This window comes from Hyperolius riggenbachi, chromosome 1 (assembly GCF_040937935.1).
Source record: "Hyperolius riggenbachi isolate aHypRig1 chromosome 1, aHypRig1.pri, whole genome shotgun sequence".
NCBI lineage: Eukaryota > Metazoa > Chordata > Amphibia > Anura > Hyperoliidae > Hyperolius > Hyperolius riggenbachi.
Window position 1 is genome coordinate 482,046,405 of NC_090646.1, and position 16,876 is coordinate 482,063,280.

Sequence of the window (16,876 nt, forward strand, 5' to 3'; positions counted from 1 at the left end):
ACTGTATCTGAAAATATGCAGCAAGTCTTGCGTTTTTAAAAACACACACTGCAGAAAGCAAACATGCATTCTGCAATGTGTTTTTTTTTTTATGCGGCCCATTGACTTGCATCATGTGTGTTAACGCTAGCATTTTCTGCAACGCTAGCGTTTCTGCCTAGTGTGTTCCCACCCTCAGTCAGTCCTCCCCAGCTTAATGCTATTTGTTGCGGTGATTTTAATAAACATTATTTCAAGTGCTCTCCTCGTTTCTATACGTATATATCGCTAAAGGTACAGCAGTATCAACCTAAAACTAAAGAGAAAAGAGGCATCACTTTATTTGTCATTTCTAATGATGATTCAAAGCAAACACTTTTAATCAAATCTGTGAAATCATAGCTGGTTGCAAACTGAAATGAAAGTCACTGTAAGTAATAATGGATTACAAATGAGTTTCACTGTTTTGCACTTTATGTTAGCCACATTTTATTAGTATAGCACAGTTTTGACATCACTTTCATAAAAAAGAGGACTGTAGTTTCAGTTCAGTTAAAAGCCATTGGTTTCTGTACAGGCATATAGTCAGACACCGATTGCCCGTACTGAAGAAGCGCCACATTGGGGATGGCGCAAAATGGGTTGACCTCCCACTGCTTTGTACCTTCTCTCTGTCATGAAGTATTGTATGCCTGTATACTTTTAAAGGGTTTCATTAAAGCTACAAGTTTTAATTTCTTGGATGTGCACTACTGCTCCTTTCTTACTGCACGTGCCAATTGCCCACATGTCTGAGATGATGTCAATTGAAGACTGATGGACATTAGATGCATGGTGGCAAGGTGCACCTTCTTATTTTCAGGTAGAGCTATTTAAAGCCTTAAAGAGACACTGAAGCGAAAAAAAAATATGATATAGTGAATTGGTTGTGTACTATGAATAATTACTAGAAGATTAGCAGCAAAGAAAATATTCTCATACTTTTATTTTCAGGTATATAGTGTTTTTTCTAACATTGCATCATTCTATAATATGTGCACATTACACAACACTCAGCATTCAAAATGAGTCTTTCAGAGCATTCTGTGAAGTAATGACCTCTCCTCTAGCAGAGAAAAAGTAAATAGTCCAGGAACAGTTGAGATAATAAAAGTCAGATAACAGCCCTCTCCACGACTGACTTAGTCGGAGAGCTTAATGGCTTGTTTGCATAGAGATAACAACTGGAGTTTCTCAACTCTTCCTGTACTGGAAACAATTACACTGATGTATCTGATCTTAATGTTTTATTTCTTAGCTGTGCTACACATACAAATCATAATATCATCATTTTTTTTTCGCTTCAGTGTCTCTTTAAAGCCCAACTGAACTTAAATTTTAATAAGTCAAATTCTAATAGCAGTAAGGTAATATGTGGATAAAACCAGTTTTTAGAAGCAACCTGATGGAGAGAAGACCTGCTCCTGGTTTGATTCTGACAATGGGTGAGCCAATTTTACACCCAAGATAGAAAAAAAAAATAGATTCCACACTGCATTCCTCAGCACCCCTGCAATGCAGTAGAAGCCATGTGTCCTACATGTATAGGTGGCTCTACTTACAAACAGATTATTAGTGAGTTAAATATAATGAAACTTAAATGAATGATTTACTTGTGGACAACTCTAGATTGGGATACATAGTATAAACTCTTTTTCATTTGTTTTATACTATTTATAATGGTTTATACAGTACTTTAACATCTAACAACAAAAATATCCAATACAAAAAGCAGTAGTGTATATGTTGTACATGAACACAACTTTGTTCTTATCTCTGAAATGTTGTAAAACATCTGCTAACAGGAAATTAGCCAAGCATGAAAGTTCTGATGTCTGTATGAATAAGTGGACAGCTGCAGGCAAAACATTTTTGAACTTAAATAGTTTAGTTCCAAAGGTAAAACTTATAATCTGCACAAATCAACCGGACCACTTCATGAATTTGCTTTGATCAGTTTTGGCTTTACCGAAGCTTTAAAGTTCAGCTGCAATGATGAAAAAAAGAAAGTTTTGCAAATGTTTTCAAAATCCTCTACTCTGCAAAATTGGAATTATATTGCATTATTTATTACTTTGCTTTTGAAATTAGGCCTGACAAAATGTAGCACATGTGGCTATTAACATACAGCAGGCTGTACTTACCGTAAGTCCTATTTCGGTACATTACTTATGTACCAGTTTTGATGTTCTGCTCCACTTTGCTCTTGCCAAAAGACCAACCTAAATGCTCAGATTGCTAAACTGCTCTGCTCTACTGTAAAAGTAACAGACCAAGTACAGCAATGATCTAAGCTTTTTTAAGTGTACCCAAGGCGATGCGGGGGGTGGGGGGGAAGATGGGACACAGAGGCATGTTCCCTACTGCATTATATGCCTATTAGTCCCCATGATACTCTCTGCCCCCATACAGCCACGCTATCACCCCTGAAATTAGCGACAAGTTATTGAGCTGCCATTGGGCAACTGTCTCTCCCTGGCTGCTCCCCCTGCCGCTCGCCGCCTCCCTGCACGCTGCTCGGTAGAGAAGCTCTTCTTCCAGCATCAGAAAGTGGAAGGAGTGCCTACACTAGTGTGACTACAGGAGGGTTGGAAGGGGAATCGCAGCTACCTGATGTGCCCAGCCCCCCAGATCAGGTAGCATTTTTTATTTTAATATACATCCCCACCTCGGGTTCCTTTTAAGTGAAATTGTAGCTATTAGTAAGAATGCAGTGGAGCAGGGTAGCAGTAATATTCCATGAAGGCTGTGCTGCTTGTAAACAATGATGAGTGCTGCAGTATTAAACCAAACCTGAAGTGAAAATAAACTTATGAGATAATGAATGGCATGTGTAGTACAGCTAAGAAATAGAACATTAGTAGCAAAGAAAAGAGTCTCATATCATTTTCTAGTACAGGAAGAGTTAAGAAACTTCAGCTGTGCAAAAGAGCGCCTCTGAGCTCTACGACCCACCTTGGGTTGAATACAGTCCTGTTTTCCGAAAGCATTTAAACAACCAAGAAACAGTGAGAAACAGGTGGAGATAAGGTTTTACTGCAAGAAAGTTTAAAGGGTCATTAGCTCTGCTTGTTTTATAGTATAAAATACAGAGTGTGGTTTGTAAACTGCAAATATGACAGAATAATGCAATTTTATAAACAAAAGTTATATAAATGAAAATAAAAAAGTAAGATACTCTTTTCTTTGCTACTAATGTTCTATTCATTATCCATACTGCGCATTTATTATATCATACTTTTTTTCCGCTTAAGGTTTTCTTTAAGTACAATTTTGAATGCAAAACCAGCAATATACAGTAATTGTATTATCAACACGGAGGAGGTTTTCAATACAATTCCACAACACTTACTGTCATTGCAGTAATACCTTAAAAACGAAATGTGTGTGATTTTGAAGGCACAACTGCAAACCCAATAAAATAACGAGCAGCAACTATTTTCAACCAGTGAGAAAACCAGTGGAACAAATGTGTAGCAAACACTGCAGGTTTTTTTTCTAAATATTGATAATTTTTTTAAATACAGTAAAATATTAGGAGTTACTCTTTAAATGTTCTATACTGTGTACTGTTCTATGCACAACCAAGCTCTAGTTCACAATACATGCCACCACAAACCCTCACTGTATCAGGAGAAAAATGGCAGGAAACATCATGTTTCTGTACAGTCATAATTCAAGGTAATAGTTTCCATAGACTGCACATGAGGTTTTCCGCTGGTTGATTGCTGCTGAATTATGGTTAACCTCATTTACAAAACGTTTGTTTGAATGTGAACGGAAAATTAAAACCGGGGTTTGAAATTAACTCTTATTGGAATCTTCAACAGCGAAGCTCCTACAGTACAAACCACACAATATAAATGCTCTGCTAGATGCAAAATATTACATGAATTTTAGACTTTCCAAATATTTATCCACGTCATTACATTTTTATTATTATTGTTGGAATTCAGGAGAATCAAATTATGTAGCATTGTACAGCCCAGTCCTATCTCTTTATGGTCCTGTACATCACAGCACCTCCTATGTTGCTGTACCATTGGGAGACACATAAGTTGCTATTTGAATAAAAGCAGACCTCATAAAACAATTATGCCAGGTGATACTTACATTTCTACTCCAAGTTCTCTGCAGCAAATACTAATAAAGGAATACAGAAATGTAGGAGCATTTATTTACACCAAAGGGAGTGCTCTGTACCTAACAAAATGTTGATATTTGTGAAATGCTAGGAGTCCTAGAAAGTTTTGAAACTCATATTACTAAACAGAGAATGAAAGGTAGATTTAATTAGCATCCAATTATAAATTGGCTTGCGCAGAACTGATAGGTATTAAACTGATTTTAAATTCATTCAATCCTTTGTCCTCTGTTCTATCAGATGTGCCCTGGTTTACAACTGTTCCATGCCAATACATGCATCTATCTCACAGTTGCTCACAGGAGGAAAACTGTCAAACTGTACATTTTATTTGCAAACAGTCAACTTTATTTCCTGCTCCACAATCACCAGTGACTGTGTATGGGTGGATAAGGAATACTAGCCACCAAAATGAAAGTCGGAAATTGAGAACCAAATAATCAGGTATTATGATGTTCAAGGAACTGTGATATTTGAGTGGGTAAGGATGAATGTCTACATATGAGTTTATGACCTTGTATGTATTTTTTCTTTGTCTTTTTTCTTTAATTTTGTTTTATCTCGTTCTTTTTTCTCCCCTTTTTTTTTGTTTTTGTTTTTATTCCTTCCTAACTTCTTCTTTTCTGTTTGTTTGATCTCATATAGTGCTATAATTAGCCCTAATAGTGGCATTTTGCCTTTTTTTGTCCGGTGTTTTATTTACTTGATCTTCTCTCTTTTTTTTTTTTTCACATTGATGCAAATGTTAGAAAGGAGAGGGTCAAAGAAGCTCTTATAACAGATACGTAAACCTAAAGGGGCCCATGCACTAGTCGATTTCAGCCATTGATCGACAGCCGATTCGACCGATCTGTTCGAATCGGCTAGAAATCAATGCAACAGGAAGCATGATTGATCAGCCGATCGATCGATTTCTGGCCAATTTTGATCGATTTGCTCGATCGGTCCAGGTGGAAAATCTAGGTCGGCTGCTGGCAGCAGATCGATAGCCCATAGAGTTGCATTAGATCGAATGGTACAATAATGCATTTCGATCGATTTTCAATAAATTTCATTCTGATATATATTGGAAATCTGTTCCTAGTGTGTGGGGCACATCAGATAGATTCCTGTAAGATTCGACCTGATAAGCATCTGACAAGAATCTATCTGATGGTCAAATCTGCTGCAAATCTATAAATGTATGGCTATCTTTAGGATGACAAGCTGAGTTAATATAAAAATTAAAAAAAGAAATACCAGCACAAAACCTCAAAGTAGGCAGTGGCACACTCCTCACACAACACCAAGCAAAGTAATGATTTAATATTATTATTAGTTACACAGACTCTGTTTTCCCAGCAGGCTGCTCAAGGCACAACACACATATGTGTGCCATTCCTGCTCTGATCCTGGCATCAGTGTTAGAGATTTAAGCACACAAAGTACGTAGCCCCTCAGAAATATAGCTACAAATTATAAACACTGGATATAGAAAAGAAATAGCCTCTTCAAAATATTCACATTTTTGTGCTTTGCAACTTGAAATGGAAAACACACACATGCGCACGCACACAAAAGCAAATTAGTAATAGTACAATTCTGAGCACCCTGATACACTTGATACACTCCCAACATCAGCCACACCTGCTTTTACATTACCAGGCACCGTGATACACTCCTGACATCCACCCTGCCTCTTCCAGACACAACCTTAACTGCTGATACAGTGCCAGGCACCATGACACACTCCCAACATCTGCTGCTCACTGCCACTAAAGTGCCCAATGTCCACTGCTACATGGCAGGCTCCCATGATGCCATTGCACCCCTCTGCAGCTGCGCAAACCTGCTGTGACAACCACCACAGCCACCTCTCTCTCTATCCCTTATTATTATGATGTAAAATGGAAGCCCCAGAAAAAGCATCTTCAAATTCTGCTTCTGAGGCCCCTCATTGGTTCACTTAATTGACCAATGAGAATCCTCCTCAAGGAGGTTCATATACCTCAGCATATGGTACTGTGATGAACAAGTGTTGTATTGAGTAGTGGTTGATGATTGTAACAGTAAAGTGAAACTTTTGTAGCTCATTTATTTGTAAGAAGTATTACAAGTAACCTGAATTTCATTCCGCAGCTTTTACCTGTGCACCGGCTGTGAAGAGGAGAAGATTTAACTGACTATTGATGTGAAAAGAATATATATATTGGTGTTGAGAGTTGTTACTGGTTGAGAAGTTACCAGTTGGCCATTGTTAAGGTCACAAATAAATTCTTGATATTCGCATTCAAGTCAGTGTCTGGTGGATTCCTCTCAGTTGCAGCTGAACAAGGGATAAAACAGGTTACAAGCCTTTAGGCAGGAGCCTAAAGGTTTTGTGCAGATGGAAATTGCTGTATTCCAGACCGAATTGCACACAGCTGGGCAATTCTCACATTTCTAACTAGCCATTTATAACTTTGTCCCAAATGTGCTTTTCTACCCAGAATGCAACAATCTCTGTCTGCACAAAACCTTAGTCTCCACAATCAGATACTCTATAAATGCAGCCTACCACCCACTATTATTTAAAACCTCGTACCTATGCTGGTTGGCTCCAATCCAAACAACATTATCTTATGCAGAAGCCTCTGTCTCTTGGTCCTCTTAGAATCAGGTTCCATGGCTCGCAGCACAGGGGGAGGGGAGGCATGATAATTGGTACAATGTTTCACAGGGTGGCCTCCCCTATGCAGTTGGGCTGGCTCAGCAGCCCCACACCATCCGTGTGATTAAAGGACACCGCAGGCAAAAAGAAACAAATGAAATAAACTATTGTATCCATCTTCCTCTCCTAAAAATTACTTTTTAAGTTATTCCACGGTTTTATGTTTTAAATCTACTTTTTAAGTTTTAACTATTTTATTGTTTTTGCTCAATGACACATTCATTGAAGTATGCCAGAGCTAAAATCTATGAACTATTGACCCTTTTTATCTCTTTCCTGCTCTCAAAAGCTATTTTCTGCTAGGAAAGCGTTTATAGTTGGAGTTTCAGTGAGGGTCACACTGTAGTCACTTCCTGTCTGAGTCAACACTGAATCAGCCACTTACATACCTGGATATTTAACTCTTTCAGGCAGAGAAAGGAAAAAAAGGAACACAGCATAGTTATTTGCCTGCTAGGCATTGTACATACACATCTCTATCTCATTAAGTCACATGTCACCTCGGGTATGCTTTTAGGAAGAGCATGTCAGAGGTACTGTAAAGGAAAGAAATAAGAGAAAACTGTTATACTCATTCGGCCTAATCCAATTCACTTTTTCTTTTACATTTTCTCCTACGAGATACATTTTTCATCTTTCTGTTTAAAAGATGTTTTGCAATCTGCAATTAAAAAAGTAGCAAAAAGTTGGCGAAAAAGTACAATCAAAATTATTGTGAGTATTTTCTTGCTTTCTGGTGGCTTAAAATGCATTTTATTTATAATGTAAAAATATCACCTAGGAGAAAACTTAGGAGAAAGAGTGAATTGGATGAGGCCCATTGTCTTTTATAGCAATCATTCTACTATTTATTAATTTATAAATGCTTTTATTCTGCATGACACGTGAGTCTGCAATTACATTGTATTCTGCTGCATTTGAAAAATTGTAAACAAATAAAGAAAATTGTGTGGGAAAATATGATTGCAGAGCAAAGGCAGAATGGCAGATACATCATACAGAAAAAAATGTATTGTCAAGTGTGCTCCCTGCATCATATTTATTTATTTATAACACCTTCATCGCTCATACTCTTGCTGCCATGATGCCCTTGTGAATTCCTGTTGGAAACTGAATCTGCAGCTTTAGAAATTCTACTTTGCTGTAATTGCTGTTCTGCAAACAAATTCATTTCAGTTTAAAATTGTAATACTATGAAAAGCAGTTGATCCACAAAACAGATATTCTGAATGTGATTTCTAGATCCCCACTATAAAAAGGGAATGGTACCAGCAGGACCAGTTCTCTCATGAAGCAAGGTGAAACATTTACATGCAAATGTTTGTATGTCTTGAAGAAATGTGTATACCATTGTATGATAAGTCGCACCAGGTAAGTTATACTTTTAATGTTAGGTTAGTGGTTAGGTCTTCCCCGAGGGGGCACGTCAACGCCGGGGGGAAGTCTAGTAGGAAACGATTTGTGCACACATTATTTGCTGAAGCTAACGCCCTCCATTGCTGTACCTGTTTGAATGCATGTTGTGTAATATGGTCCATTGGAGCTCTGCACTTCTTTGCAGCTAAATCAACTCAGGTGCGGCCTTCTGTATTTGGAAGCGCTGCCCACACCCTCTTCTCTATGTAAAATGTTCAAAGTATACTTGTGGTAGCCTGCATCCAATCTGCATTAAAATTTTAGATTAGGGACTAGCACATAAATTTGCACTTAATTTGCATAATTTTGCATCTGATTTGGATTCAAGGCATGTATTTAGCCCCTGGGGGTCTGTACACGCCTCTTGATGGTTTATAAGCCAGTTGCAGCCTGTGAGCGCTGTCATTTTCGTTTGTATGTCTTGAAGAAATGTGTATACCATTGTATGATAAGTCGCACCAGGTAAGTTATGCTTTTAATGTTAGGTTAGTGGTTAGGTCTTCCCCGAGGGGGCACGTCATCGCCGGGGGGAGAAGTCTAGTAGGAAATGATTTGTGCACACATTATTTGCTGAAGCTAACGCCCTCCATTGCTGTACCTGTTTGAATACATGTTGTGTAATATGGTCCATTGGAGCTCTGCACTTCTTTGCAGCTAAATCAACTCAGGTGCAGCCTTCTGTATTTTGAAGCGCTGCCTACACCCTCTTCTCTATGTAAGGTGAAACATTTGCATCAGGCGCAGAGATTTCAGGGGCAGCATTTTTGTACTGTGTGTACCTTCCTGAGGAGGAATGGAGTGGCTGAGGGTGAGCAGTTTCTTTGTCACAGATTCACAGCCAGCCAGTGTGCTATTATGTGGAGCTGCAGCATGTCATAAGAACATTAAATGAAGCAGAGTAAATTGTCAGGTGCTATGGGATCATTCCAAATCAGGGGGGCGGGGCGCATCCTCACAACATTGCCTCAGGCAGAAAAAAGTCTAGAACCGGCCCTGGGTACCTGGAATGCACTTTTGGAAAATTCTGAGTCAATGCTAGGCATGTGGAACGTATAGCCTTCTCACTGCTGCATTCTAATGATTGATACCACAAGGGCTTTAGTTAATGTGATCATATCTTCTTTAGGGCACCCACATTTATGGTTAGTATAGTAGGATAAGGGCTCAAACCCAAGTGCTAGTGATTTGAAAAAGCTCTTTCTAATACAATGTTATGGGGGATTTTTATACAATCACATCACTCTAGTGGAATCACACCTATAGCATTACATTAGTAAGAGCTTTTCAAATCACAAAGCACTCAGAAAAGAGCTCATATTGGGTTCCAGGCATAAGTCAGTGAAGGAGCAACATAAAATCATTTAGGACTTATAATTTATTACCTTATGTCACAATGCCTAAGTGTTGAGTAATGTATGTAATGACCTCTGCTGGAAAACATTTGTACTGCATCATACATGAAGAGATCTTAAATAGCAAAATGATAATAATATGAAAAGTTTAACCACTTTACCCCCACAGGTGCAGATATCTCCGTCCCTTTTTCCACCCTGTCAACACCAGGGAAGGAGATATCCGCATCTCCCGCCCCTGTCCGCGCTCCTGCTCGCTCGTGCGTGCGCTCCCGCGCTTGTGCACACCGCCGCTCGCCCGTAGATCAATGAACGGAAAAAAACGTTCCCGTTCATTGATCTAAGCCCCCCGCAATGATCGGCTGCTTCTATGAGAAGCAGCGATCATTGTGGGAAAAAAAAAGTTTCCCAGCCTCATTGCTCTTCCTGTAAGCATCCTTCCGACGCTTACAGGTCGCATGAGCAAAAACTTACTGTGGCCATCTTGTGGCCAAATAGTAAAACTACACCCTAAGCATTTTTCATATACAATACATTAGTTTTACACTATAAATTAACTCATTACCTCCCACACTCCCCAATTTATTTATTTTTTGTAGTAAAAAAAAAATTCCAATAAAAAAAAAAATACATAAATAGTTACCTTAGGGACTGAACTTTTTAAATATTTATGTCAAGAGGGTATAGCACTGTTACTTTATAAACTATGGGCTTGTAATTAGGGATGGGACACAAAACTGAAAAAAATGCACCTTTATTTCCAAATAAAATATTGGCGCCAAACATTGTGATAGGGACATAATTTAAACGGTTTGATAACCGGGATAAATGGGCAAATACATTTCATGGGTATTAATTACAGTAGCATGCATTATTTAAAAACTATAATGGCCAAAAACTGAAAAATAATGAATTTTTTCCCACATTTTTTTCCTATTTTCCCATTAAAACACATTTAGAATAAAATAATTCTTGGCATTGTGTCCCACCTAAAGAAAGCCTAATTGGTCACGAAAAAAACAAGATATAGTTAATTTCATTGCTACAAGTAATGGTAAAGTTATAGATGAATGAATTGCTCTGGTGTTTCAGGAGTAAAACCCCTCAGTTGTGAAGTGGTTAAGGTCTCTGATATCATTGCATGGATTTGTCCACATATAGCCTTTTACGAATTTGGCAAATTGCATATATTGTATATGCGATTAATTTGGCATAGAACAATGCATCATGTTGCATACTCAATTGCACTACAAGAGGCACTGGATATAAAATTGACTGTATGGGCTAGTTTATAAAAAAGAAAAGTAGTCAAGCCAATCAAGGTTTTTAACCTTCTTGGTTATACTGGTAAAGAGTTGGATACTACAAGATAAAAATTGCAAAACATCCCATACTGGCGTGTTTATACTGGGGATACATCTCCCAATGGACACCTATTCCAGAGACTGTCAAGGGCAAAATTTCTATTCAGGAGATTTCTATAACTTCCTGCTTTGAACAAACACTGGGCTTGCCAGGCAACTGGTATTGTTTAAAAGGAAACAAATATGGCAGCCTCCATATCCTTCTCACCTCGGGTTCACTTTAAGTCATAGAATAAAAAGCAAGTAGGAAACAGTTACTGATAGCATAGGTATGAGTTATAGAATGTTAATTATAACATATTTTCAGGTATTACTCATATTAAATAGTTAATAAAATGCCCAAAGTACATAAAGGTAAGTACCAAACACATTTGTAAATCAAACACATGGTATTTGATTTTCCTTTGCATAAAACTGAAATCATGTCTCCACTTTATACAGATGCATATTGTGGCCATTCATTTAAAAACTGACAAGTGTCACTTTCAATGAATAACTTGTTTTCTTATGTACTGTCGCCCTCTGCTGACAAGAAGTGGTACTTGTGGGAGAAGGTGCCAGGTGTTGGGAACTAGGTCATCCATATTCTTTTATGTCTGTGTTAGTAGAGCTCCAGCAGCAGACACTATGTTTTCATAGGTGTCAAGTTTTTGGACAGGTATGTAACACAGTGGGCTGCTCTGGTTGGACTAAACAGGTTTTTCTTTTAAAGCAGGAATTTTCATTATAACAGGTAAGCTACTATGCAGCTTTTGTACAACTAATGTGTTACTTTAATTATTGCATAGAATTTTGAACTATCAGAAATAGTTTGGGAACATTTTGTCACTACCAGTGTTGCAGAAAACATACAGCTGCTTAGGATTCAATGCAAACTACTCTGCTTATTGTATAAAAAAAGAAAGATGTCAAATTTAGAACTAAGATCCATTTATGTTTATACTACGTATGTTCACTTATTTTTTTAAAAGACATATTAGTGAACACATTCTTTTCTACATTTTATAGTCATAACATGATACAGTCATTGTTTTAATAGTGGTTTCTAGCTGTGTAACTGGACTGGGTTTTGAGCTTTCAGAAATTATGAAATACTTTCTCATAAAGACATTAGTTAGATAGCACTTTGGTGGAGCACCGAGCTGTGTAGCACCATTCACTTGTTTATTGGAAAATGCAGATGTATTTTTCTTTACATGGTTCCCATGCTGGACAGCATACAGTATGAATGAGACATGCACATGGAGGGGATCCCCAGCAACGATGAGGCTGTGCATCACTCTGCTCCACAGGTGCGGACCCTAAGTGAAATTTAAAAAAAATTCTCACCTTGGGTATATACAGTATATATTGATACTTGGAATAACAAATCAGTCATTTACTTACATTTCAGTAGTGTTTGCTATGCTTGGCTTAGATCAAGGTAGGGCTGCAAACTATTGCCTTGCCACTTAACCTCCCTGGCATTTTGATTATGCGCAGGCGCAAGGCTGCGCATGGTTTTTTAAACCTAATTTTTTTTAAATCATGTAGCTAGCCTAGCGCTAGCTACATGATACCCCCTCCCTTCTGATTCCCACCCACCCTTCCGATCACCACCGGCGCCTATGCCCGCCAGGAAATTCCATTCGTCATCAACGTCGTGACGTCATAGGAAGTCCCGATCCACCCCTCAGAGCTGCCTGGCACTGATTGGCCAGGCTGCGCACGGGGTCTGCGGGGGGGCCCTCTTTCGCGTCGGGTAGCGGCGGACCAGCGGCGAGCGGCGGCGACCGCAGCAAACACGCAGCTAGCAAAGTGGTAGCTGCGTGTTTGAAAAAAATTATTCAAATCAGCCCAGCAGGGCCTGAGCGGTGACCTCCGGTGTCTCTGGACAAGCTCAGCTCGTCCAGAACGCTAGGGAGGTTAATGGCAGAAAAAAAATTAATAAACCCAGGCTAGATTTGCTCATAAAATGATTCCATGTGTTAGTGCTGTATTCTTGCTAATATGTATTATTGCTGCTTACTATTTATTTTGCTGGAGAATATTGTGTGTGTGTGTGGGGGGGGAGGGGTTATAATGATACTCCAGCCTAATTGTGTTTATTTCTTTTTCTTTGGGTTAGTAAGGAAAGCTGTGAAGTCTGTCTAGGCACTACTAATGCATCATACCTGAAAAACGGAAGTGATGCACAGGGGATATAGTTTACCTCCTTATTAACCAATACAGGAAGTCATACTTTAATCAGTTTCCTGTGGACTCTTAGCTCCATGCCCAGTTAAAGGGAACCTGAGGTGAGAGAGCTATGAAGGCAGCCATATTTAGTTCCCTGTAATCAGTTGTCTGGCAGTCCTGTTGATCTTCTGGAATAAGTAGAGTTTGAGTCAAAACCCTGGAACAAGCATATCGCTAATGTAGTGAAACCTGATTCAGATGAGACAGAGTACCTTATCTGCTGTATGCTTGTTCGGGGTCTATGGCTAAAAGTATAAGCGATACAGGAGGGCTGCCAGGCTACTGTTATTGTTTAAAAGGAAATAAATATGGCATCCTCCATAGCCTTCTCACCTCGGGTATCCTTAAATTGCTTTTCAGCACATATAGACAATTTTCTTGAGTAACTGATAAAAGTAAAAACAAAAGTGCAGTCTACCTAATTGCACTTGTGGGGTAAGAATAATTAGCTGCATTCAGAATTATAATGGTCACAGCCATAGTGAGAAGTGATACTAAAAGGTGAGCCCTTATCAGCTGTTGTTTTACTGGTGGGATAAACCCCACTGCTTTCTTGGGTTGTGGAAGCAAAATCCTCTCTTGGCAGATCCTGGCTTTATCATGCTCCACCATCGAATTGCATTACATCTTGGGCTCGATTCACAAAGCGGTGCTAACCCAGTTAGAGACTTTAGGCATGATAACCATTGCACCACACTGGTGAAAAGCCAGTTTAGGTGTGATAAGTTTAGGTGTGATAAGTTTAGGTGTAATAAGTTTAGGCATGCTAAGTTTAGATAAGTGTTGATCGCGCGCAAAGTCCCGCACGCAAAGCAGCGCAATTAAACTCTATGCAAAGTGCACCAGACTTTGCTAGCGCAAAATTTTGATCAGCTGTGCACTGCGGTGCTAACGCAGTTGGTGCTTAAACTTATCATGCCTAAAATTATCACACCTAAACTTATCATGCCTAAACTTATCACACCTAAACTTATCACACCTAAACTTATCATGCCTAAACTGAGTTTAGGCATGATAAAGGGCTTTTCACCAGCGTGCTAACTGTTAGCACCGCTTTGTGAATCAGGCCCCTTATGTCTTAAATTATGTCTCTTCAGCGTAAATAATTTTATAATATTTGGTGCAGAAATCTTGTTATTTGAGAATAATTTAATCTGTTGTAATTTGCTAAAATACAAACGTCGCAGGTAATTTTGGCACAGTAATGCCATGGGAAAGACTGTACTAAGCACATCACACAGACGTTTATTTGAATGTGAAAGGTACCAATATCTTTGTGTTGTCACTTTGGGAGGATGTAGCTGCAACATCAATCAGGGCAGTGTTTTTGTAAGGGGGGTAATCACTGTGTGATGAGCGGAATTTCTGATAAATTCACATTTGGAGATGGAACCAAAGTGATTGTTCGAACAGGTAAGTGGTTTAAGAACATATTTGGATTAAAAATTCAAGCGATGTGTTCCAATGATTATACTGGTTTTCATGCATTGTAAATTGTTCACTCTTGTATATTTTCACTTGACTTTATAATCTTTAACCATATTAATACTTGTATCCAGATATTTTAGAGATACAAGGCTCCAGACCATTGTTTAAAATCCATCATTTTAAACTGTATTTAATATATATTTATATATGTATTTATTTCCCATGTTCCTTACTATGTGGCATGTAAAAGAACTTAGGACCAGGATCAAATGCTTTCAGAACAGTACGAAATGACAACATAATATATTTGTTGTTATTTGCTGCAATTTAAATGGCATTTTGGCTGTGTGAGCACTGAGTACATTTAGAGTAAAATCCATGCCAGTTTCTCAGAACACTCACATCATAGAAGCAAAGAGGGATTAAGATGAAATGGTGCCCAAGGCAAGGTAGTTGCTGTGGATCCCTTTTATAGTCTTTCTGGTAAGCTGAGGTAGGAGAGGGGTCAAAAAAGGTGGCAACTAGGCCCCTTGACACTTACTGGGCCCCAGGTACCTGCCTAGGTTGCCTTGTTGCTCTGCGCAGAAGGCTAAACTTATGGTCCTTGATAATAACTGTGAAATTATTATCAATGCAATTTAATAAAAAAAATGAATTTCTACGTTGGTCATAATAAATATTTAGACAAATATGAAATGAAAACGGTACATTTTTTTACATATGTCTATTTACTGAACAATGAAGTATTTTTAATAGTTATTTTTGCTTTCTTTATAACATTCCATATTTTGTATAACAATTTCACAAAGCTTTATTTCCCGAGAAAAGGTAAATTTACGAGGATGATATTTTGCCTGTTAGACTACTATATTGAGCAGTACTGTTGAAATGGTTTAGTATTTACTGTAGGATAACAGACATCATTGTGTACATAGAGAGAGAGGCTAGTTGTGAAGTGATAATGGGACATGCAAAGATTTTGTAAAGCTTCCAGGTGCTGTGTAGTAACCTCTCTGATAAATACACCTATGGGGCTGGAACAACTCTCATTGTGAATCCGAGTAAGTGATTTTTATGTGATACACTTTACAGAAGAAAAATACGCTGGTTTTTGCGTGTTCAGATATTAATCACGTTAATATAATTGATGTAATTGTATGTTATTTTGTATAATTTTAAAGACTGTGCTGTGTTTTACTGGTTTGACAGCATAGCAGCATAAAATTGGATGAAGGAAAATGTACTGAACAGTATTAACCTCTAGCCTATTGCATCACCCCTGGGGCTCTGTTTTGCAGGAGATCATGTGCAGGCTGCGCGTGCATCTCCTGTTCGGTCTCTGAGCGGCGATCCGCTCGGGAGACCGTGACGGTGAAACCGCCGTCTAATTAACATGTACAGCACTGCGATCTACAGCGTGTGACATAGCTGCCCCCTAGGGGACTCAGAAGCGATCCGCTGTGATAGGCTGAAGCCTATCACAGCCGATCGCTGTGATAGGCAGACGGGGGGAGGGAGGATAATTTAAATAATAAAAAAATACATATTTAATAAAAACAAACAAACCTGGAGGCGATCAGACCCCACCAACAGAGAGCTCTGTTGGTGGGGAGAAAAGGGGGGGGGGATCACTTGTGTGCTGTGTCGTGAGGCCCTGCAGCTTGGCCTTAAAGCTGCAGTGGCCTATTTAACACAAAAAGGCCTGGTCTTTAGAGGAGGGATAAAGCCTGTGGTCCTGAAGAGGTTAATGAGTAGAGAGATAAGAGGGTTGGAAGACTTTTTTTCTTTTTTTACATTGCATAGTTTTCACACACATAATACCAATGATGCTACATTGTTATTAACTTAAAGGACAACTGAAGTAAGAAAAATATGGAGGCTGCCATATTTATTTTCTTTTAAACAATACTTTCTGCCTGGCAGCCCTGCTGATCTATTTTACTCCAGTAGTGCCTGAATAACAACAGAAACAAGCATGTGGCTAAGTTTGTCAGATCTGACCAGAAGTCAAAACACCCTGGATCATTGCTACATGGTCCTCAAAAACGCGTACAAGGCCACTAGTCGGGCTGCTCTAGGCAACTCTGACCACTGCCTGATCCACCTGATCCCCACCTACAGAAGGCACCTAGAAACCTCCAAGCCGACTGTAAGGACTGTGAAAAAGTGGACAGAGGAAGCTAAAGGTCAACTACAAGCCTGCTTCGATAGCACTGACTGGTCAGCCCTGGAGGCTCCCTGCCTGGAT